This window comes from Anomaloglossus baeobatrachus, chromosome 4 (assembly GCF_048569485.1).
Source record: "Anomaloglossus baeobatrachus isolate aAnoBae1 chromosome 4, aAnoBae1.hap1, whole genome shotgun sequence".
Taxonomy (NCBI): domain Eukaryota; kingdom Metazoa; phylum Chordata; class Amphibia; order Anura; family Aromobatidae; genus Anomaloglossus; species Anomaloglossus baeobatrachus.
In genome coordinates, this window is record NC_134356.1 from 43,696,945 (window position 1) to 43,721,406 (window position 24,462).

Genomic DNA, 24,462 nt, shown 5'->3' on the forward strand with positions numbered 1-24,462 from the left:
TCTCTGTCTGCTCCCAGTGTCCTGTCGCTACCTCCTGGCTTCTGACTTCAGCTTATCTGACTACCTCTCTATTCACATTCACGCAAGTACTGTCTAGCGCCACCTTGTGACAGACATCACAATAGCTTTTTGCTTCCTTGGTTGCTTTGGTTATCCAGTTGTATGGTGATCTACAAGTTGTGGTTCTAAGTGGTGTGTGAGTTCTCCAGTTGTGCATTTATCTCCTACCCCTTTTATGTTCCTCCCCAGTTCACATATTGTCCCTCCTTTGTGTTTGAGTGCACGAGTTTTCGTTTGTGATTATTTGTGAGGCTTTGGTAACTGGATTTACGGCCCGCTCCCTGGGGGGGGAGTAATATCAGGGCTTGGAGAGGAGACAGGGCCACATTGGAGGCTCTAATCTGGTTATCATCAAGTCTACCTTCGAGAGGGACAGCGCAGGGGCCCCAGTCTTAAGATTGCTTTACATGCTGCAACATCGCTAGCGATTGCTAGCAATGTCGCGAACGATAGCACTCGCCCCCGTCGTTCGTGCGATATGTGGTGATTTCTGCCGTAGCGAACATTATCGCTACGGCATCTTCACATGCACATACCTGCTCTGCAACGTCGCTGTGACCGCCGAACAATCCCTCCTTCAAGGGGGAGGTGCGTTCGGCGTCACAGCGACATCACTGCGGCGTCACACCGCAGCCGTCCAACAGCAGAGGAAGGGCAGGGATGAGCGGCCGAAACATGTCGCCCACCTCCTTCCTTCCTCATTGCCGGTGGACGCAGGTAAGGAGATGTTCGTCGTTCCTGCGGTGTCACACACAGCGATGTGTGATGCCGCAGAACGACAAACAACCTGCGGCATGCACCATCACCAATATTTGGAAAAGGAGCGACGTGTCAACGATCAACAATTTTTGACGTTTTTGCGATCGTTGATCGTCGCTCCTTGGTGTCACATGCTGCGATGTCGCTAACGACGCCGGATGTGCGTCACTAATGACGTGACCCCAACCATATATCGTTAGCGATGTCGCAGCGTGTAAAGCACCCTTTAATGTCAGTCCAGGAGCTCAAATTCCATCCATACACTCCCGTGACAGGCAGACATAACAATACCATCAGCAACCTGTGATCACACCTCTCTTCCAACTGTTTAAATGCCGCTTATACGATTGATCAAGGCAGCTATCGGATAAAACAGTAGGAATATAAGCTAGCTGATCGCAACCGTTATACTTCTGTGCCAGCTGTATAAATAAGTGCACACATCTGCCATAAATATAAGGTGGACATTGCTTAGGGCTCAATGTATTAGCTGCCCAATTTTCGGCCCAATTATTTCCAATCCTGGACAACTTATTTAATACATTTGACATTTTTTTCAACAGCACATCCCAAGTTTATGCAACAAGATATGCTGATGACATATAGCTGCATAAAAGTTGCAATCAGCCGACAGACAAGCTTTTGGTGGCAGATCAATACCCTGTTAATTCAGTGAATAAGTAGTTGATGTGACCACCTTTCCTTTGTCCTAACTGTTCCTAACTAACACTTTCCTAATATACTCCTTGTGATGACTGTCACTAGGTGGCTCTATACACTACTTGCATGCAGTAAATGGAAAGGTAGTTAGACAGGCTGAGGTCACAAAGCAGGAGGGCACGAGAGTACATGAGGAGCAGACAGAGAAAAGCCGAAGGTCAGGGTTCCAGGAGAGTACATAAAAAATACAGGGAGTAGGCAAGGACGTGATCAGGAGGAAGTCCGAGGTCAGAAGCCGGGAAGTCACAACAGAAACAGTGGTGGACAGCAGGCGGAGATGGGTCAACAATTGTCCGGAGTCGAGAGGCCAAGCTCTGAACACTGAGCACCATGGGAGCCAACAGCACAACTGTAACCAGGAAGTACAACTGGCGGCGTCCTGAACTAACACACTCCCTTATGAAGCAGAGCAATCATTGGGAACAAGAAGCATCTGCGTGAGCACCTTTCAGAATCAGCGTGGAACCCAGTGCTGTAAAACAACCAGCAGAGCATTCATCCTGCAAAATGCTCTGCACCACAAGCAAGATATACTGGCTCTGCAGGAGAGCATAGCAGAACAATACAGAATGTTCTGCACATAGGAATCGTGACACTTCTGCTGCCTACCATACTCCTGTAAGCTGATTTCTCTGCGGCTAGTATATTCCAAGGATGATGTTCTAGCTTTGATCCTTCCGGACTGGAGACTAGAATTGGACAAACAGAGCTGGACACATCACTGGGGGGGGCAAGCATCCCTTTAAGTGACAGCAATCTGTGCTTGTTACGTATAACCACCGCATTGTAAAGCAGGCTGAGAGGAGAGTGAAGTGTGATCGAAAGTCATCCCCGCTCAAACCAGTGATGTGCCCTGATCAGTTTGATCAATTCCTGTCTCTAGACTGGAAGTATCAAAGTCAGAACATCAACATTGGAATGTAAGAACAGCATAGAGATCAGCTTACAGGAGCATGGTAGGTACCAGAAGTGTATTAGGAAAGTGTTGGGAATAGTTAGGACAAATGAAAGGGGGTCAAAGTAGTGGAGAACCTCTTTAAGGCCGAATTTATACCTGGTCCATGTGTAACGGGGTGCCAGGGGTGCCTCGGGGATTGTAGTCATGGCCCCTTCTGTTAGGCTTACCCCTGGTGCCGCCGTCACTTTTGGGACAGGAGATGACTTGGTGGGGCAGAGTGTGGTGGTGCAGACGCCGTCGTCAGTTGTACAGAGACTCTGCAGACATGGATCAATTGAACCAGCAGGCATTTTTATTACGCGCTTTTTCTTCACAGAGGCACAACACTTCAGGTGACTTCACACTTTTTGACTGAGGGGAAAAAAACCTGCTCCTGACGTCTCCTCCTGTGGGGATGTGCCCGGCTAATCCACTTCACCTGGCTCCCACTACGGCTATCACAGACCGGACCCACACCAGTACTGCTTCACACTTGAGGTTCCGCCTTCTCCTCTTCTCTCCGGCTTTCCTATTCACCCAGCTCCCACACTCTGCCCCTTCTCTGCTTCCTCTCTCCCGTCCCGGACTCAACTGCCTCTGGTTCTAATTTTTTCCTTTACAACTCTCCTTCTCCCTCCCCTTTCTGCTGCCGGCTCCTCCTTTCCTCTGCCCTGTTTCTGTGGAGACAGCCGTCCCACCCGGCCACTAGGGGAACCCCTAAAAACAGTGCATATAACAATAAAACATTTTTATTAAATAACATCAACATTCCGGGGAAACTGTACCTCATTGTAAGGGGTCTGCCCACCCCTTACATACCTCCCCTCTTTAAGCCTAAGCCTCCCGGCAAGGCACAAACCTAAAAACACATTCATGTAATAAAGTCATTGTAATAAAACTATAAACATGTCCACCTTAGGGCACACGCAAGGGGCGCACCAGTCCGGCGCCCGGAGTCCCTCCTGGGAGCTCCCGGTCTTAGAAGAAAGCGTGCCCGGAGGCCTTCAGTAAGCACTCCCGGTCTTTGCAGGTCTTCCGCCCGGAGGCTTTTGCAGCACTCCCGGTCTTAGACGGCAGGAACACAAAATAGCAAAGTTTCCTTTAACCACACGGATGGAGCCCCTGGCTCAGTCCAGCGTCAGGCTCCCTCCGGGCTCAGTAGCTTGAACAAATTGCAAACAGCAGAACTTCTCCGGCTCTGAACAATGCCGGTATCTAACATAAACAGGTCCACTATCTTCCGGTCACGACGGTTCACTCGGGGTGATAAGCACGTTGCCATTCCGCCCGTTGAGCCTTCACGTAGTCAGACAAGGACTGACCAGGCAACCGGCGCAGCCTCCGGAAGGGTTCATAGTTGACGGTTGGCTCTGGTGTCTCAGTCTCCGGTCTTGTCTCCTCAACCCCCGACGGGGGTGAGGGGGTCGCTGCACGGGACGGCTGGGGGCTGCCCATGACAATCACCGGGTGAGTAACCAGGCTCTGTTGGATAGCCAGCACCACCGGGGTCCCCTTCTCTGGGTCAGCGCTCGGTCCGGTCATGACTTCAGGTGCTACTGCCAGTGTGCTTTTCGGGCGGGAAATCTCAGCCAGTACCGGTCTTTGCTGTGCACGCCGCCGGTATTGGCATTCTTCCCACTCGATTTCTTGCTGCCATTGGGCAGCCTCTTGGGTAGTGGGCATCCGGGTCACTCCTACTGCAAATAGGCCCCGGCATCCCACCTCTCTCATGAACCGCACCTTCTCTCCCGGGTATAAAGTGTGAAGGCGTTGTGGTAGGCCCTCAGTGTTCAGGTTCACCCGGTTGTAAAAGTAATGATCACCGGTCTCTTCATCCTCGATGAAACCATAGCCCTCTTTCTGGTTGAACTTTACCACAGTTCCGACGGTACACTGTCATTCGAATTCTTCACTCCGGGGACCGGCCATCATTTCACGGGCCACGGTCTCGGCCAGCAACCTCTCCTGTACCGGGTCGGGTTCTGGTGATGGGGACTTCCGCCGAGTCTGGGACGACGGCTGCACTGGATCCCAGAAGAAACCCCACTCGTCCTTTTCTAGCTCCCGGGCGTGTGATTCTTTCGGGGACGGAACTGTTGCGTGGGTTGAAGATCCCACCGCGACCGGCGGGGGTACCTCCGGGCACCGGTAGGGAGTTCCCAGGAGTCTGTTTCCCGACGGCAGCTGTGCCGTGTAAGTAGCTCGGACCTCGGTCGTGGTCTCTCCGGTCGCGGCGTCCCAGGTAGTAACCCAGGTAACCTTCGTGGGCCGCTCCGATCCTCCGGGCACAGCCGGTAAGTTAGGGGTAAGTCCTTCCACAGCTGCAGCCGCAGTCGGCTTCTGGTGTCCTCTGCCCAGGCCAGTCGCGACCAACGCAGCCATCGCAGCTTGCTGTTTTTCGGAGTTCTCCATCTTGCTTGCAGTCAGCGTTTCTGGTAAGGGCGTCAGGGTCAGTGGAGATGCTGGAGGAAGTGGAGGCGGGCCTACTTTTCCCGCTCTTGGGTATACTCCACCCCCAGTCTCGCACATCAGATCGACCCCTTCGCGGCGGTTCTTCTTTTTTTCTGGAACACCACCCACTTCACATGTCTTCTTCAGCATCCTGGGGCCAGCACCTCCCCTCTTTGGGCGGAGTACTCCGTACTTCTTTTTCTTCACCGGCCAGCCCCAGGCTCTTCTTTTGGCGCCAATTCTTCGCGCTCTTACTGTGTCCTTGAAGACGACGGCCATCTTGCCGCCATCTTGTGCCCGGTCCAACGCCTTAGGCACCACTTCTTCCCACCATGGGATCGGAACCCTTCGCCAATAATCCGGATCCTGTGCCCTAGGCACCACTTGGTCTCCATCTTCTTGAATCGGGACCCCTTGCATATAATCCGGATCCTGCCGACTACGCCACATGTAACGGGGTGCCAGGGGTGCCTCGGGGATTGTAGTCGTGGCCCCTTCTGTTAGGCTTACCCCTGGTGCCGCCGTCACTTTTGGGACAGGAGATGACTTGGTGGGGCAGAGTGTGGTGGTGCAGACGCCGTCGTCAGTTGTACAGAGACTCTGCAGACATGGATCAATTGAACCAGTAGGCATTTTTATTACGCGCTTTTTCTTCACAGAGGCACAACACTTCAGGTGACTTCACACTTTTTGGCTGAGGGGAAAAAAACCTGCTCCTGACGTCTCCTCCAGTGTGGATGTGCCCGGCTAATCCACTTCACATGGCTCCCACTACGGCTATCACAGACCGGACCCACACCAGTACTGCTTCACACTTGAGGTTCCGCCTTCTCCTCTTCTCTCCGGCTTTCCTATTCACCCAGCTCCCACACTCTGCCCCTTCTCTGCTTCCTCTCTCCCGTCCCGGACTCAACTGCCTCTGGTTCTAATTTTTTCCTTTACAACTCTCCTTCTCCCTCCCCTTTCTGCTGCCGGCTCCTCCTTTCCTCTGCCCTGTTTCTGTGGAGACAGCCGTCCCACCCGGCCACTAGGGGAACCCCTAAAAACAGTGCATATAACAATAAAACATTTTTATTAAATAACATCAACATTCCGGGGAAACTGTACCTCATTGTAAGGGGTCTGCCCACCCCTTACACATGTATGGTCCAAGTATGGACTGCAATGTCCTGAGCGGCTACATGTCTTCTGACCCAAATTCATCAGGCTCATAGACAGGTATGAAACTTTTCAGTTTCGAGAGAACAGCAGTGATGAGATTGCGGTCTGTACTAGGAAATTGTTTCACAAATGTCTGATTTTGGCCTTACTGCTCTCTTTTGATTGTCTTGGGTTTGTACACCACACTCTCATTTTACCTGTCAAAACTCCCAAACTTTATAAAAAATGTAATCCAAATTTGCGTAATCCCCACCTACTTTGGGGTCCGGGTTTCTGCCATGCTGGCAATTATGCATTTTCCGCACCTTGAATTATTTTGCTTTTGTGTATACTATGAACCCCTCTGACTATATCCTGCATTGCATACATAGTGTGTTTGTACCTTTGTGAGCATTGTTAGATTTGTCAGAAATGTCTGAATTGTGTTCTCACCTCTGCTTTTTACTGGAACTGAACTAACACAATTATCATTATAAAGCAAATAGAAAATAAACCTGCGGGGAGGCATTTATTTTCCTTGACTGCTGAAATCAGTTGATATTTTCCTCGTTATTAGTAGAATTTTGTTTCCCGGAAAATAGTTTATTAATTTTGCACTGAAGATGAATATAAAGGAAAAATGTAGGAATGCTCCACCAACAAGAGGTTGTATTCCAGAATAAGCTCATTGCTATGTTGTTCCTTCTCCTAAAATTGGCCTAACGTTGGTCAATCCAATGTTCGTGAATTTCATTTTTGATCCATGATAATACAGTTGAGTTAAACCTGGCCTAGGGTTCTTCTTTGACTTTTACGTAAGGAACAACATTTATGAGTATCAGATAATAATTTGGAAAAGATTCATGGCATATATACCCCAGAAGCTGTGTGCCAGGGAGGTACATCAGCCAAGGTGCTGTAATGACAGGAGAGGGCTGGCTCTCTGACTTGAGACCCTGCACTGTCCCTTATCTCAGAGGTAGGCTTGTTGGTAGCCAGGTCTGAGCCCCCAGCATGACCTTAACTCCTGTCTGAGCCCTGATATTACTCCCCACCCTTGGGGCGGGCCAGAAAAACACAATAACAAAACCCCACAGAAATGACATGGATAAGGCAGAACGAAAACTCGTACACACTGCACTCAAACACATAGGAGAGAGAATATGTGTACAGTGGAATAAAGAAAAGGGAAGGATATAACCGTACAAGAGGGAAACGTCCACACCACTCAAAAATTGCAACACAGATCACTGTAAACAGGTTCACCAAGAAGGACCAGGATCACTGGAGCTTTGCTGAAGCTATCATCAGCACATACTGAATGAAAACCATGCATTAAATAGGAAGGAGGCAGCTGCACATGAGAATTAGCAACCTGAGCTCCTAGTTCCTGCTCACCAGTCTGCAGGAACTAAACTCCTGCAGGGCTGAAGACCAGTGAACCTGAATCAGCCGAAGCCCGGCCCTGGCTGAACAATTGTGAAGCCCCAGGCTGTCTGTCAGTCTCTGTAATGTGAACAGAGTCTTACGCCGCCGTGCCACCAAATGCGTGCAGAGCTGATCATCGCATGACAGGTGCCAGGAGAGAATCAAGCCTTTGTCAGTTTGCCCTACTTGAAGAATAACCTATCTATGATGACTTGTCACGCCATACCTGTAAAGGCAGTTTTCTTCCTTAGTAACTGTCTTGCCCACACCATGTGCCGTAGGAAGAGGAAAATGGAGAATAAGACCATTAGAGTCAGTGAGTGCCAAGCACTGGGCAAAGAAAACATAGATTGGAGACTAGAGTAACACTTAGTGCTGCCCAAAATATTTTTTGAAAATGGTTATGATCCCTGGGGAACACCGCTAAATACTGGAGCACTCCCGTAAGACCATAATCCCATAACCTCAACCCCAGGGTTGAATACCGAGCTAACACACTCTGATGGTCTTTGCTCAGGAAGGTCCATCAGTGGGAACATGGCACAGTTGTCTCTTCATTCTCAGGTCCTGGCTAGAGATGAGTAAACCCGAGGCTTGGTATTTGGTGTTCGTACCAAATACATACGTTACAAAAAAATAACAGAGTTTGGGTGCTTTACGTATGCAAACCTCTTGTGCGAGCATCTCTGTGCTCGAGTACGCTCGGTGCTCAGCCCAGTGTGAGCTACTTGCAGTGTATGATCGGCTCACTCTGGGGGTAACAACAGCGTGATAAGATGTAGTGTGCAGCCCCCCAAAAAATGGGTATCTAAAATATTTAGATATCAGGTACGGGAAGTAAACTGAACATCTGAACCATGGCATTCATGCATGAAATGTAGATGTAGCCTTAAGATTAATATTTGTCCTTGAAGCTGTGACTTACTTTTTTTGGCTCGTTGTACTCCACTTCCAAAAATAAATAAATGTAAAAAAATTCCAGTGTCTTAGGTTGCTAGACAATAACTCAGGATTTTTGGTAGCGGATGGCCTGATTTCCATTTTAATGGACTGACGACTGTGTTGAGTTTCGCACCTTTCTTTACTCTTCGAAAAATTAGGTGTGATCACAAAACATCAGAGGTCATGTGTGAAGATGAAAGCCACAAATATCATGCTGTTCTGAAAAAAATCACGTACAGGTTTTTTTTATATGCATTAAAAAGGACCCTATAATGCCCAGAATATCCAGATTTGTTATTCCAGCAAGAAGTATGCCACCGTCAGTGACAGCTAGACAACCACAATAATGACAGCTAGATTTGCCACCATGACCATTCAGAGTTCCCCCAACGAACAGTGACCCTAATGACCAAGAGGGTCCCTTCCCGTAAATATTAGGACATAATTTACAAAACAGTGACCTAAAGGGAGATCTTTATGACAAAACTCTTCTTAAGTTTTTGGTAAAGTATTTATTTGGTTGACCCTTGGTCAAAGGGAGAGGTCTCCAAAGCTACATGCAAATTGCCCCCTTCTAGAAGCTGCATGACATGGCATTTGTACACCAGTATTGGTCAAGTGTGCGTCGGAGGAAGACGCATCAGATTCATTAAGAAGCGTCCACCACTTTTGATGAATTTGGCCAAGCTCTGCATACTGTTCAAGAAGTCGGCAAAGTTGGCCATGAGTTGGGTAAAAACAGGAACAGTTGGAAGGGTTTTTCTCAGTTAGAAGTTGTGACTTTCAAAAAAAAATATCCCATGCTTAATCCAACAAGCAGACACAAATTCCGAATGTGTCTGACCAGAAACCTGTGAAAATACACACGAATGTGTATGTGTGTCTAATAATGTGGACACAAACAGGTGGTACCACAAGACAAAAGGAAACCATGTGCGTAGCTTTACCACAATGGAAAACACTATAGTCTCAACATCAGATTTTTATTCACAATGGAAAACCCTATAGTCTCAACATCAGATTTTTAACTAAAATGGAAAACACTATAGTCTCAACATCAGATTCACGAAAAGGGGGAATGGACCTTTTGGGTACATACAGACATCATTTTCACTATGGAGTTTTGATTGTCCATTCCTAAGACCTCCTGATGAACCTCATCGAGGAGGGGAAATGCGTCGGTACTGCCATATTGGACAACTATCAAGGACAGTACACCTTTCTTATCTTTATTGGTTATTATCACTCCTATGTCACCCCTTTTAGGTAGGGACATGTCTAAACAGGGTGTACTGAGGGACACATTAGGGATCCCAATTGTTCGTATTGTCCTCTATAGCCCATTGTTTCTTACAAGTACTTATCTTTGTACTTATCTTTTTATAGATTTTTAATGTAAATCTATCAAATTTGAACATTTTTAATCGTTGGATTTTTTCTTTTTGTAAGTCACTTTAAATTAATTCTTCTATTATCCATCTAAGATAAACTGTGTGCAACTAGAAGTTGCCAGAAAACGGACTTCTTGAATATTGGTCACTTGGTTCTTTAGCACACCGGAGGGCATCATTCTTTTTTCACATATCTCCTGAATTGTTTGCCCTGGCAAAAAAACACCAACGTTTCTTCAAATCAAGCCTCTTCCATGGCTTATTGTACCCACTACTTGATTGTCCATTTGGATACCAAGCCTCCATCCAATGGTGGAGCATCCCAGCCTCATGTATATAAGAAACCAATTAGTTTTGTCTTCAGAAGGGTTTTGAGAGATTTCCCATCTTTCCATGGGCAATTCCTTGAGATCTTCCCCTTATCATGGACTTTTCAAGAAAGTTGACAAGTATCTTTTTTCATTATTAAAGTATATTTTCTACTTCCCAAATTGTTAGAACCGGTTTCACACAAATGTAGTACCGGCACATTTTTACATCTGTATTATAACTGCACATATTGCTAATATTATTTGTCCGATGACCAGAAACACCAGCACAATCGATATCCGGGCTTGAACTAATTGTCTTGTAGGCATATAAGAGGCTCTGGGTTTGGATGAGGAGATCTGCACTAGTTGTGAGCATTATGGTCCGTACGTTGACTATAATATGTAATTGTGTGCATTCAGCGTAAAGGTTCTTATCACTGGACATCCTAAAATGGGTCCCCGTTCCCCAGGGGTGCCAAGGACACTTCTATGATTTGTTTGGCCTAGTTATGTGGTCTACGTAGCTAACTTCCAAAAATAGTATTTCTAATAATAATAGGTAAACCCTTGTTGGGCAGCAATGGTTGATGTCCAGTCTGAGACTACCTACTACTTTTTTTTAAGTCCGGCTGGAACCGCCGAACCTAAACATTTGCGGGTTTGCTCATCTCTAGTCAGGAGACCTGCTCTAGGTCTGAGCATTATGGTCTGTGTGGTGACCTTAATATGTGGTTGTGTGAATTTGGCATAAAGGTTCTTATCACTAGACATCCTAAAATGGGTTCCCTTTCCTCACAGGTGCCAAAGGACACTCCTTCTATGGTTTGCAAACCCGAACCCAAAACCAAAAATCTGTGGGTTCACCCATCTCTAGTAAGGAGGTTTGAGCAATATGGTCCGTCTGTTGAACGTAGTATGTGGTTGCGTGAATTCATCGTAAAGGTTCTTATCACTGGACATCCTAAAATGGGTCCCCTTTCCCCAGGGGCACTAAAGGACAGTTATTCTATGGTTTGGTAACTACTGGCATAGTTATGTGGTCAATGCAGCTAACTACCAAAAAGAGTATTTCTGATAATAATGGGTCAGCCCCTGTTGGGAATACAATGGTTGATGTCCAGTCTGAGGCTACCTACTACTTTTTTTTCTTAAGTCGCAAGACCCGATGGTTTGCCCATCTCTAGTCAGGAGACCTGCACTGGGTGTCAGCATTATGGTCTGTCTGTTGACCGTAATATGTGTTTGCGTGAATTCATCGTAAAGGTTCTTATCACTGGACATCTTAAAATGGGTCCTCTTTCCCCAGGGGTGCCAAAGGACACTTCATCTATGCTTTGGTTGGCCTAGTTATGTGGTCCATGCAACCAACTACCAAAAAGAGTATTTCTAATATGAATGGGTCAGCCCTGTTGGGTATGCAATGCTTGATGTCCAGTCTGAGGCAACCTACTGCTTTTTTTTAAGTCCGGCCAGACCCGCCGAAATTGGGTTCCCTTTGCCCAGAGGCACCAAAGGCCCCTTCTATGGTTTGCAAACCACGGGCCTAGTTAATGAGACGTCTGCCTGGGACCACAGACTCAGGATGGCTGTCACAGACAGACTAGAGACTAGCCGCCCACGCAGCATGATCCCAAGAACCCCAAAACTCTTTAACCCCTATACAGGGATCTTTAATTACAACAAAGTCCAGAGACAGAAGGCCGCAATGCAGGAAAGAGTAGTCATCAAGCAGGGTTCAAACCAGGAGGTACAAAAAGGGACAAAATCAGCAGGCAGGAGCATAGTCAGAAAATCAGGCAGAGGTCAAAACTGGAGATGGCAGTGAAGTAGAATACACAGCAGGCAGGAGAGTAGTCAGAGAGCAGGCAGAGGTCAAAACCGGAGATGGCAGTGAAGTAGAATACACAGCAGGCAGGAGAGTAGTCAGAGAGCAGGCAGAGGTCAAAACCGGAGATGGCAGTGAAGTAGAATACACAGCAGGCAGGAGAGTAGTCAGAGAGCAGGCAGAGGTAAAAACTGGAGATGGCAATGAAGTACAAAGCACGGCAGGCAGGAGAGTAGTCAGAATAGGCAGGGGTCAATACACGGGAGTCAGAAGTTCAGGAGCAGGGTGCTAACCAGAGACAAGCAGTATAATACAAGACTATATCTGGCAGCTACCAGCAGACAGGAGGGAAAATAAGAAGGGTGTGGTGTCTTCCCATTGGCTGTAGCTGAAAGGTGTTAACTTCAGCTGGAAGAAACATGCCACCTACAGTCATCCAGTGGTACTGCAGGCCCCAGGAAAACCCAGCTTAGTGGATGGGGGGGAGGATCCCTTTTCCCCAGGGGTGCTAAAGGACACTACCTCTATGGTTGCAAACCACTGGCCTAGTTATATGGTCTACGCAGCTAAAGAGTATTTCTGTTTATGGGTCAGCCCCTGTTGGGCATGCAATGGTTGATGTCCAGTGTGAGGCCACCTATGGCTTTTTTCCCCTCACAGGTATGAACATAAAGGAACAGTCAGCTTTTATACACTGTCTTGTCCCATTATAAAGTTATATTATACAGACGTCTATCTCTTACATAATGCATACAGAGCCACTCGCCACTCTTACGGATAGACAGAAGTGAAGAGCAGCCTCAGTACTCCGGTGACTTTGAGAAATGGAGACAATTGGCCGCTGCGGCATAATAAAAAAAAAAATCAATGTATCTCATGACAATTCCCAAACGGGGGTTCAAGCGCAGGCCCTTTTCTTTCAAAGCACTATAAACGCATTGATTTTCATTATAGAGCCGTACACTATTACTTTCATTCTTCGCTCCTTTGAGGGAAAAGCATCCGGTGGGTTTATTAAAGCCAGAGATTGAATAGAAACAGGACTCGCTGGAGGTTTAAGCAGGTGACATCCCGTATTACAAAACCCCGGAGAGATCGTTTTTTCTTTTCAAAAGATTAATTCAGACAAATGATCTTGATTAGTCCTTGCGCACTAAAGATGCAGCTCCACTCTGAATACAATTCGTCTTTGTGCACCGCTAGGAGAATTTATTTTTTGCTCTTTTTTTACTTTTACTTTTAATTATGTAAAGGTAAATGTTGTAATGGTTGTCATGTTGGAATCAGAATATTTTATCGTAGTACTTGATATAAAATAAGAAGAAAAATAAAAGTGCAACAGGTGATTATAGACACTTTTTTCTTCTTCATCTTGCCCAGACCACCATGACGACTTCTCCCAATGACTGCAAAGTTTGTGAGACCTCTTTAGACTCTCGTCTCTAATACAAGAAAAATACATTCAGATCTCTAAATAGTTTCAGATATCAGACCCTCCAAAATAATTTGGACCCCATAATGTTATGCTCGCCGGGCGAGCAGAGATTTTAGCGAACCCACTGGACCACAGCACACAGAAAACCCAGAGAGGCTTAACTGCAAACCTACACCTGTTTTTCACCAGAGCACCTTATGTTGAGGGTGTTATGCTACAGGTGTGAGTCCGGGTGCCACTCGGGAAGACTGGTACTGCGACGGCTGGCCCGGTACGGGAGCGATGGTCTCTTGGATAGACTACAGCAGCAGCCATTGTCGAGTTTCCATCTGAGATGGGTGAATGGACAGGTAGATGGATGCGGCAGCAGCAACTGGTGACGATACTTCATGGCAGCGGGTATTGTTGTCGGCAGCCGGTGTGATGGCTCACAACAGCAGCGGCAGGTTAGCTATAATGGCAGCAGCACACTGCAATACAAACAGATATCAGCAACAGAATTAGCACAATGTAACAGCAGCAGCACAGTGCTAGGGGACCTGAGAACTAGCAATGAATTAGACTCCTTGCCCAGGCACCTCACATAGGGCAGAGGTGCCTTAAGTACCTGCTTCCTTTCAGATGATCTGCGAGGTACTTCCGGGTTAAGGGTACACTGGCCCTTTAAGAAAGTGGGCGTGGCCGCATATGATTTCCTAGAACAGAAGCAGGAAGTCTGCCATGAGAATGCAACCTCCGAGAGACCGCAGCACAGGAAGGGAACGGAGCGGCCACCGCAGGATGGATAAATGGATGAGTCAATTTATACCCCTGCCGAGGGAGAGGGGCGGGACAGTGCAGGGACACCAGTGTGGGCGTTACATGTGCCACTCTGGCAAAACCAGGGTGTCACAGAGGTCTACATCCATGTTTTTGGTGCAGATCTCACACTCCCTTGGTGAGTTTCCCACAAAAACACACACTAGCCAATCAGGCCCCACTCACCCCCTCCCCAGGAAAATGGGAGGGGGGAAAGAGGACCTTAGAAAGAGCAGAGCAGAGTGTGAGCTGAAGTCAGTCTGCAGGAGGAGAGGAGTCTGGAAGCAGCCCCTGTGTGGGGCTGGGGAAAGTGGTACTCAGGGCCTCAGGAATAGGCCAGCCGCTTGTGGGACCCGAAGTGGACCGGGAGAGGGTAGTGGGCCCCCCTGGTGCCAGCTGTTGGGACCCAGTCCAGACCAGTGTGCAAAGCAGACACAGACCTTGGGCAGGAAAGAGCACCTGAATTACACACACGGGTGTGGGACCCGTCCTCACAGCAGCTGGACGTGGGCACCAGTTACCAGCACCTTGGTTAATTTCTGGACTCGTGTCAGTTATTGCTTTATACTGTGAGTACTCCTGCACCACCCGGTCCAAGCCGAGAACTGCACCCGTCACTCCCCAAACCACCACTCCCAATTGGTCCCCGGGACTACAACTCCTCTACCCGTGGAGGGGATCCCACCTTGCTGCCCCACACCATCAGTCCCGGGCACGGTCCCCAGAGGCAGCGGCGGTGCCACCACCTTATCACCGCAACCCACAGGTGGCGTCACGGACAATTCCCCCTACCTAATCCCCCTTTTATTGTGGAGCCTGGGATTACAGACCGGGTCACGCCACCGTGATACCCACAGAAGCGACCCCGTGGCCCGGATCTGAATCCCCGTTATCCCTGGGCGACACATTACACATAACAGTGCAGTAAATTATTTCAGACCCCAGATAAGGTCTTTAAATTAATTCATACCCCAGTCCCATAAATAAATCTAGACGTCCAATTCAGACCTACCATGAATCCAGAGCCCTAAATAATTATTGACCCTTGATCAGATTGCCTACATTTATTTAGACCCTAGATCAGACCAGTAAAGTCATTTAGACCTAAGATCAAACCAGTAAATTAATTTAGATCCAAGATCAGGCCTCAAAGTTAGTCCAAAGTCCTCTAAATAACCCTATCCCCACTCTAAAGAACTAAATATTTACTGGACCCCAGATGGACCATTCATTCACTCAGACCCCAGTCCCCTACATCAATTTAGACCGAAGACCAGACCTCTACATTTTGCAGAACCCAAACGAACCCATAATATAAAGCTCATGGCCGTTGCCCGGCTTACCCTCTAGTGGGAAGGGTTTAACTAAGGTGGATGCCAGGTACCACTCCCAGGGAAGTGAACGGGACTGTGGCAGCTAACTCCAGTATAGGTGATGAACTCCGGTATAGGTGAAGTGATGGGCCAGGGGAGCCCCTGGCTCTGTAGTCGTGGCCTTCGTTGCTTCAAGGCTTACCCCTGGCTCCATCACTACTACAAGGTCGGGGACTGGCTTGGTGGGACAGTGTGTGACGACGTCTTCACCGGATGGTGCACAAACAGTCTTCAGGCAAAAGCTGGTTATAATAAAAGATGACATTTATTGGCACAAAACAATCCGGTCAGCAGAATCCGGCACTTTCTGTGGAGCTGGGGACAACCTGCCCAAACGCACCCTCTGGTGGGGATATGCCCTGGGTACTCCGCTTCTCCGGGCTCCCACTCCTAGGTCAAGCACACACCGGACCCACACCAGCGGATTCAGACCTTGAGGTTACGTTCCCCTCCGTTGCTCCGGCGTCCCCTGGTGTTCCGCTCACACACTGCCACCGATGGTCACACACTGCTGTCCCGGATCCCTTCTCACTCCACACACACAGGCCTTCCCTAGACATCCAGCCGACTCCTCCTTCCCCGGTGGCAACAGCCGTCCCACCCGGCCACTAGGGGGTGCCCTAACACAACATACAATAATAAAAATCAACATTTTTAATAATTACAATTCCGGGTAAACTACGCTGGTACTGGTAGGGGGTAGGCCCACCCACTACATGCCTCCCCTCTTAAAATCCGAGCCTCCCGGCAAGGCTCTGTTTAAAACATTTAACTGTAAAAACCATAAACATCATGGTGACAAACTCCAGTCCAGTCCATCACCTGCGGCCCGTCCACAAAAGAGACACCAGTCCAGGGCGCGACAGCTCAGCAGCGCTCCCGGTCTCTAGATGGCGCCCGGAGGCTCAACAGCGCTCCCGGTCTTAGATGGCGCCCGGAGGCTCAGCAGCGCTCCCGGTCTTAGATGGCGCCCGGAGGCTCAGCAGCGCTCCCGGTCTTAGATGGCGCCCGGAGGCGCAACAGCGCTCCCGGTCTCTGGGTGATGCGCAGACGGCAAATAAAACTTTTTAACTCTTTGGAACTTCAACTTCTGCCGGTCTAGGAACAATACCGGTCTTCAACCAGGATATCTGCAGAGATCTATTCCGGAGGCCAGGACCGCTTCCACTCCTCCGCCTGTGCCTGTATGTAGGCACCCAGGGACTGCCCCGGTTGGCGGCGGATCCTCCGGAAGGACACGGGGGCAAAAGGTGGCTCTGCTGGCACAGCTTCTTCAGCTCCCGGCGGGGGTGATGGCGTCGCTCCCCGGGGTGGTTGTGGCGTGGGTTGCGGCACGTCCAGGACTATGACCGGTTTGTTGGTCACACTCTGATTCACCGCTACCACCGCGGGAACCCTCTCCGGGTCAGCGGTCGGGCCAGATGGTACTTCCAGTGCAGCTGCCAAGGTGCGCCTGGAATGGGAGGCCGCGGTCGGTACCGGTTTTGGGTGGCTCCGGCGCCGTTCCTGTTGCTCCTCCCACTCCAGCTCTTGCTGCCACTGGGCCGCTTCCCGGGCGGTCGGCATCCGCGTGACCCCCACCGCGAACAGGCCACGGCTACCCGCATCGGGCAAGAATTGCACCTTCTCCCCGGGATAGAGCGGGGGCGACGTTTCGGCAGCCCCTCTACATCCAGGTGGACCCGGTTGTAGAAGTAGTCGTCCCCGGTGTGAGCTTCCCGGATGAACCCGTATCCCTCCTGCTGATTGAACTTCACCACTATGCCGGTGGTGAATTGCAGGGCCAGCTCCTCACCGCCGGGACCGGACAACATTTCCCGGACGATGGTTTCGGCAAGCAGGCGTTCTTGGACAGGGTCGGGTACCGGGGACGGAGCTCTGGGGTACGGCACGGAGGACGGGACGATTACCGGATCCCAAACGAAGCCCAGGTGATCTACCTCCAGCCGCTCGTCAGGCACTTCGGCCGGCTCCCCAGATGGGACAGAGGGTGTGGCGGCGGTGGCGCCAGGCTGTGGTGTCTCCCAAGGGGAATACGTGATCCCCGGAATCCGGTCTCTCACTGGTGGCTGGGTGGCATACGTTGCCCGGACCTCCGTAATCGTACCTCCGGTCTTCGCATCCCAAGTGGTCTTCCAGGTCACCTTCTCGGGACGCGTGGAACCTCCCGGCCCGGTCGGAAGGTCTACTAAGGATGTCTCGCTTGCGGCAGCAAACTTGGGACGGCCCCGGCCTAGGCTGACCAGAGCCATGGTGGTGGTAAGTTCTTCGGGTTGTCCTGAAGTCTCCATCTCCGATCGTTGTCCTAACAATGGCGGCGGTGTCAAAGTTGAGACTGAGGAGAGAGGAGGCGGGGCTTGGTTTCCCGCTCTTAAACAGATTCCTCCCCCAGCCTCACGCATCATTTTGACTCCTCCGCGGCGGTACTTCTTTTTCTTCCGAATACCGCCCACTTCGTATGTCTTCCTCAATGCCCTGGGACTGGCGCCTCCCCTCTGTGGGCGGAGTACTCTGTACCTCTTCTTCGGCACCGGCCAGCCCCAGGCTCTTCTTTCGGCGCCAACTTTTCGCGCCTTTTCTTCCTCTTCACAGATAACGGCCCTCCTGCCGCCATCTGGTGCCCGGTCCAACGCTACGGGCACCGTGTCTTCTTCCCACCAGGGGACTGGAAATCTTCTCCCGTTGTCGAGATCCTGTGCCCCAGGCACCACTTGATCTCCAGTTTCTTGGGTCCCTGGCAGGGGATTCGCATCCTGCCGACTACGCCACATGAAGTGATGGGCCAGGGGAGCCCCTGGCTCTGTAGTCGTGGCCTTCGTTGCTTCAAGGCTTACCCCTGGCTCCATCACTACTACAAGGTCGGGGACTGGCTTGGTGGGACAGTGTGTGACGACGTCTTCACCGGATGGTGCACAAACAGTCTTCAGGCAAAAGCTGGTTATAATAAAAGATGACATTTATTGGCACAAAACAATCCGGTCAGCAGAATCCGGCACTTTCTGTGGAGCTGGGGACAACCTGCCCAAACGCACCCTCTGGTGGGGATATGCCCTGGGTACTCCGCTTCTCCGGGCTCCCACTCCTAGGTCAAGCACACACCGGACCCACACCAGCGGATTCAGACCTTGAGGTTACGTTCCCCTCCGTTGCTCCGGCGTCCCCTGGTGTTCCGCTCACACACTGCCACCGATGGTCACACACTGCTGTCCCGGATCCCTTCTCACTCCACACACACAGGCCTTCCCTAGACATCCAGCCGACTCCTCCTTCCCCGGTGGCAACAGCCGTCCCACCCGGCCACTAGGGGGTGCCCTAACACAACATACAATAATAAAAATCAACATTTTTAATAATTACAATTCCGGGTAAACTACGCTGGTACTGGTAGGGGGTAGGCCCACCCACTACATAGGCACAGGTGCAGGCAGATACAGGTGGGATGGCTGAGGCAGACAGGCGAGCGGGTGCGGGTATGGACAGGTATGATGGGCAGGACAGGGACAGACAGGTATGGGAAGACAGACTCAAAAACAGGTGACGGGACAGGAGCACTGGAACCTGACAACTAGCTAGCAGACTGAAGACTGACTGACTAAGGACATTTCAAAGTCACCTCCCCTAATGGGAAGGTGTCTTAAATACTTAGTGCCTCTCAGCAATTCAAGGAAATGGCGCACCAGTCCTTTTAAGAGCAAAACAGGTGCGCACGAGTGTGCCATAAGCACACTCCTGGGAGACCTGAGACCTGCACAGGCCCTGGGAGGGGGAGGAAGCAGGAGCACATGTGGATGACCACTGGGCAGCGGGGGAGGAAGCTACACCAAAGTTATATCAAACTCCAGATTATACCCCTTTATAAATTTAGACCTCAGATCAGATCCCTACATTAATTTTGACCGCAGACCAGACCTCTAAACTATTGCAGTCCCCAGATCAGACCCCTAAATTAATTCAGACCCCATACCTTGAAGAAATAGCTGAGTATAGAAGGATACACATACTGATCTTGCATATCATTTGCCTCTAACCCTCAAGACGTCGCTAGTTGGTGAAATATGTCCGGGAGGCATAATAGTTTTTAATATTCCGCATCTTTATTATCTCAAAATGATACTGGATAGACTGCAGCTATCTGATATAACTGCAATCCCAGATGTCGCTGTGACCATAGACACAGCAAATGATAGTAATGGGGGACTATGAATAGGTGTACGTAACACTTCTAAATTGATTTGGATTGTTTCACTTAGGAGAATATACTGTGCTGATGTGCCGCAAAAGAAAGGAATAATTACTGAACAGGAGAATTTATATTTTTAATGGAGATACTGAAAATTGCTCTAGCGTTCCTCTTTTATAAATTGAATTTGGAAATTAAAAAGTAATTAAAATTTAGTTTTATGACTCGGTTTGGGGAGGAGTTAGAGGATTCCTTTTTACTTTGCACTTACTAAACGGGTCCATTTTGGTGCCTATATACGGGATTCCTAAAATGTCACGGGTCAGTATGGGGGTGAGGGGGCTGTATGGGGGGTGAAGGGTCTGTATACGGGTTGAGGGGGCTGTATGGGGGGTGAGGGGGCTGTATGGGGGATGAGGGGGCTGTATGGGGGGTGAGGGGTCTGTATGCGGGTTGAGGGGGCTGTATGGGGGGTGAGGGGGCTGTATGGGAGGTGAGGGGTCTGTAAGGGGGGTGAGTCGGTATCCATCAAAGGTTTTTTTTTTGCTAGAAAAGTGGTGAAGACTCAATAGTCTTCCCCAGCCTTTTGCTGGGAGCTTCAGTTTTTTAAGGCACCCTTCCCTTCTGGGAGGTGCCTGTTCAATGTTAGTTTCTAGTCTGTCCCGTGCATACTAGCTGCATTGTCAGCTCCGTGTTCCTGTCTCTTTACCTATGACCCTGCCAGTACTTTAACCTGTATCCCAGCCTGTGTTCCAATTCCTGTCCAGCCTGTGTTACAGTACGTGCTTAGTACCTGTACCCATTTTGTTTGAGGTCCTGCCTGTACCAGCCGTCCTGTTTATACTAGAATCTGATCCAATACGACCTGTCTGTAACTGTACTCGTAGTCTGTTCTCTATCCAAGTCTGTTCCTGCACCTGTTCCGCACGCGGGTCCAACTCCTCAACTGTTGCCAGTCCAGACTCCTGCCTGTGGCTCCGACTCCTTGCCTGCAATTGTTCAGGTCAACTACTGCGGCCCTGGAGACTGTCCTGAAGTGGTAATTGGTGTGTATCGGCAGCCAAGTCCAACCTCACTATCTGAGGCTCTGGTGAATACCCAGTAAGCTCTTAGGCTTGGCCCTCAAGGATAAGCCCGGGCTCCGTAGCTCAGTGGCTCCACATTCCCGTCTCGGCCGTAACAGTCACTGCCAGGCCGGCCGTAACAATGTACAGACTCGGCATCTTAACTTGGTCCTAATACCCTAAGTCTAACTTATATGCACCTTCCTTACTCCCATGCTCGTCTTCAACTTTAGGGACTTCTGCACACATGGTCTTCACATTGGCACTGTCAAGACCTATAGTTGCCAAAAGTCCAGTATGTTTCAGATACAACCCTGGCAAATTTGGAGCTGCCGTGGGTAGAAAATGGGGGAGTTTATTTAAACATTGAGCGAAATTAAACAGTCCTGGGTGGGACAGGAGTTTTTCCTATGCCTACCAACACTGATGTTGGTAAGTACTAGGCTAGGCCAGAATTCTCAATGGTGGCAAGACCCAATGTGCTGACTACTGTAGCTGAAGAGGAGTCCTTTATTTAAGGACCATCTGCCAGATGCATACAATTCTTAACTACCAATTCATTTTGGTAGCCAACGATACTGTCACAATTCACCCTTGGCTCTGCTCCTTGCAGAGCCTTTGGGTTTTGTCTATTGCTTAGTTGTTTGTATTCCCCAAGTCCTTGCCGGTGGGCAGGGCTTGTTTGGTGCCTCATTCCGGTAATCGCCTTGCTTTATCTGTGGGTTGTTTCCACCGGAACTTTGCCAGTGATAGTTCCTGCTCTGCAGTGTGCGCTTGAGTTTGTTCTGCTCCTCGTGCCGCTACCCCGACTCCTCTCCCTGTCCTCTGCTCTGTCTGTCTTGTCTGTGCTCCATGACTTCCTGACCCTTTGCTTATCTTGTTCCACCAGTCCCGCTTCCCCCTTTTGTACTTACGTTCCCTTTTGGCTTCTGACCTCAGCTTGCTCTCTCACTACGGTTCTGCTCCCCATCTGTACCTGACATTACCTCCCGGCTACTGACCTTAGGCTTCAATGTGACTTCAGCTCCTCGTCCTTCTTTGCACTGACGTGACCTCCCGGCTCTGACTCTCAGTGTGTACAACCATTCTGCTACCTCCCCATCTAGATACTGGTGACATCTAGTGGGCAGATGCCGCATTACACCTAGGAGCTCTACATCTCTCCTGTGTACCTGCGCCCCCTGATGGTAGCATTACAGATACCTTAGCAAATCGATTGTATAAAGGGAGCTTTACACGCAACGACATCGCTAACGAGATGTCGTTGGGGGTCACGGAATTTGTGATGCATATCCGGCCTCATTAGCGACGCCGTTGCGTGTGACACGTAAGATCGACCGCTAATGATGCTAAATACTCACCAAATCGTTGATTGTTGACACGTCGTCCATTTCCCAAATGTCGTTGCTGATTTTGGGCGCAGGTTGTTTGTCGTTCCTGAGGCAGCACACATCGCTACGTGTAACACCCCAGGAACGACGAACAACACCGTACCTGTGTCCTCTGGCCATGAGGTGGGCATGACTTTCATGCGGCTGCTCCCCGCCCCTCCGCTTCTATTGGACGCCTGCCGTGTGACGTCGCTGTGACGCCGCACGAACCACCCCCTTAGAAAAGAGGCTGTTCTCCGGCCACAGCGACGTTGCTAGGAAGATAAGTACGTGTGACGGATACTAGCGATTTTGTACTCCATGGGCAGCGACTTGCCCATGATGCACAAACGATGGGGGCGGGTGCTTTCACGAGCGACATTGCTAGCGATGTCACTGCATGTAAAGCAGCCTTAAGGAGTAGTCCTTTTCTGAGAGTCAAGGACTGAATGGTGTCCTCTGGGTGTAGAATATATCCTCAATAAAAGGGGTGCAAATTTATTAACATTATTTTGGCACTGAAAAGCTCCTGTAGAACACTCAATGGCCCTCAGACATAGCAGTGCAAAATTTTATATTATTCATACCCTAATACTCCCAAATTCCAAAAATATCATTCTCAGATAATTGGGTTCTTATTGAAATAGAATATGTGCGTGTATATTTAAGTCAGGCAAATTAGATTGTGTCCCACCGGGGAAGGTACCAATGTGAGGGAATAGATTTTAACCATAACCTGCAGAACGTTAGACAAGCAATTTACACCTGCATAGTATGAAGAAAACATAGAACTGAAAATGTCCCTGTGCCTTTACATCCCCATTTACAAAACCTTAGTGGAGCGTTTGTCTTCGGTTGTCTTCTGACAGCGCTGCCGACCTCTTCTTATTCCTGATTCATTAAGGCTGCTTTCACACATCCGTTTTTTGCTGTGCGGCACAATCCGGTTCTTTGCAGAAAAACCACAACCATTTTTTTTTGCCGCCGGTTGCGTTTTTTTTGCATAGATTTTCATTAGTGCCGGATTGTGACGCATGGGCTTGCGTTCGGTCCGGTTTTTGCTGCATGCAGCAGATTTAGGCTACTTTCACACATCCGGTTTGAGCACTGCGGCTCAATCCGGCTGTGAAACCTATGCAACGGATGCGGCGAAAACACCGCATCCTTTGCACAAGTTTTTACATGCGGCCCGTCCGTTTTTTTCCGGTTGCGGCATGCTACTGAGCATGCGCAGTGGAAGAAACCGCAAGCGGCGGCCGGATGCGTTTTTTTCGCATCGCGCCGCATCCGGCGTCCATAGGCATGCATTGAAAAATGCGCCGCAGCAGCCGGATGCGGCGTGATGCGGTTTTTTTGCCGGAGCAAAAAACGTGCCAGGGAACGTTCTATCCGCGGCATCAGCTAAATCTGCCGCATGCGGCAAAAACTGGACCGACCGCAAGCCCATGCAGCACAATACGGCACTAATGTAAGTCTATGCAAAAAACCCCGCAACCGGCGGAAAAAAACAGTTGCGGTTTTTCTGCAGAGCGCCGTATTGTGCTGCAGAGCAAAAACCGGATGTGTGAAAGTAGCCTTAGCCGATTCGGCAGCCGGATGGAACGTTGCCTGGCATGTTTTTTTGTCCGGCAAAAAAACCCGCATTGCGCTGCATCCTGTCGATGCTGCGCGATTTGCAATACATGCCTATGCGGCAAACACCGCATCCGGCCGCCGCATGCGTTTTTTTCCACTGCGCATGCTCAGTAGCGTGCCACAAGCGGCAAAAACTGGACAGACCGCATGTCAAAAACTTATGCAAAGGAGGCGATATCGTTGCCGCATCCGTTGCATAGGTTTTAGAGCCGGATTGGCCGGCTCTGCTAAAACCGGAGGTGTGAAAGCAGCCTAAGAGGATGTTGTTGTCGTCGTCTGCCTTTTTACAGATACGTTGGCGCTGTAGCCTGTCTCTGGCTCCTGTTTTCTGCTAGATTGCTCCTTCACATTGTTACGAATCCCCTCCCCTATGTTAGTATAATCCTAAAGGTTGTTGAGTCAATGCTGCTGTAATCACAGGACTATAGTTAGCCTAAAAACAAGTTGTGGTTCCCAGTTTGAGTAATAATATATTTAAAGTGTACCTATCGGTAAGAATGTGGCTAGGAAACTTGAGGTAGTGCACCACAGGACAAGGAAAAGACATTTCTATCTTTATAATGCTGTTATTAATGGCTTTGTTGCCCCAAAATTTAATGTTTTAACCATATACAGATTAAGTTTGCAAGGGCGCCTATCACGA

At 49.4% G+C, this 24,462-nt stretch overlaps 1 protein-coding gene across 4 annotated transcripts in view; it reads left to right on the forward strand.

Moving 5' to 3' along the window:
* The window catches only part of ANKS1B (ankyrin repeat and sterile alpha motif domain containing 1B), a 168,271-nt gene that overhangs the window by 124,852 nt on the left and 18,957 nt on the right, over positions 1-24,462 (forward strand). The gene's annotated exons all lie outside the window — the stretch shown is intronic.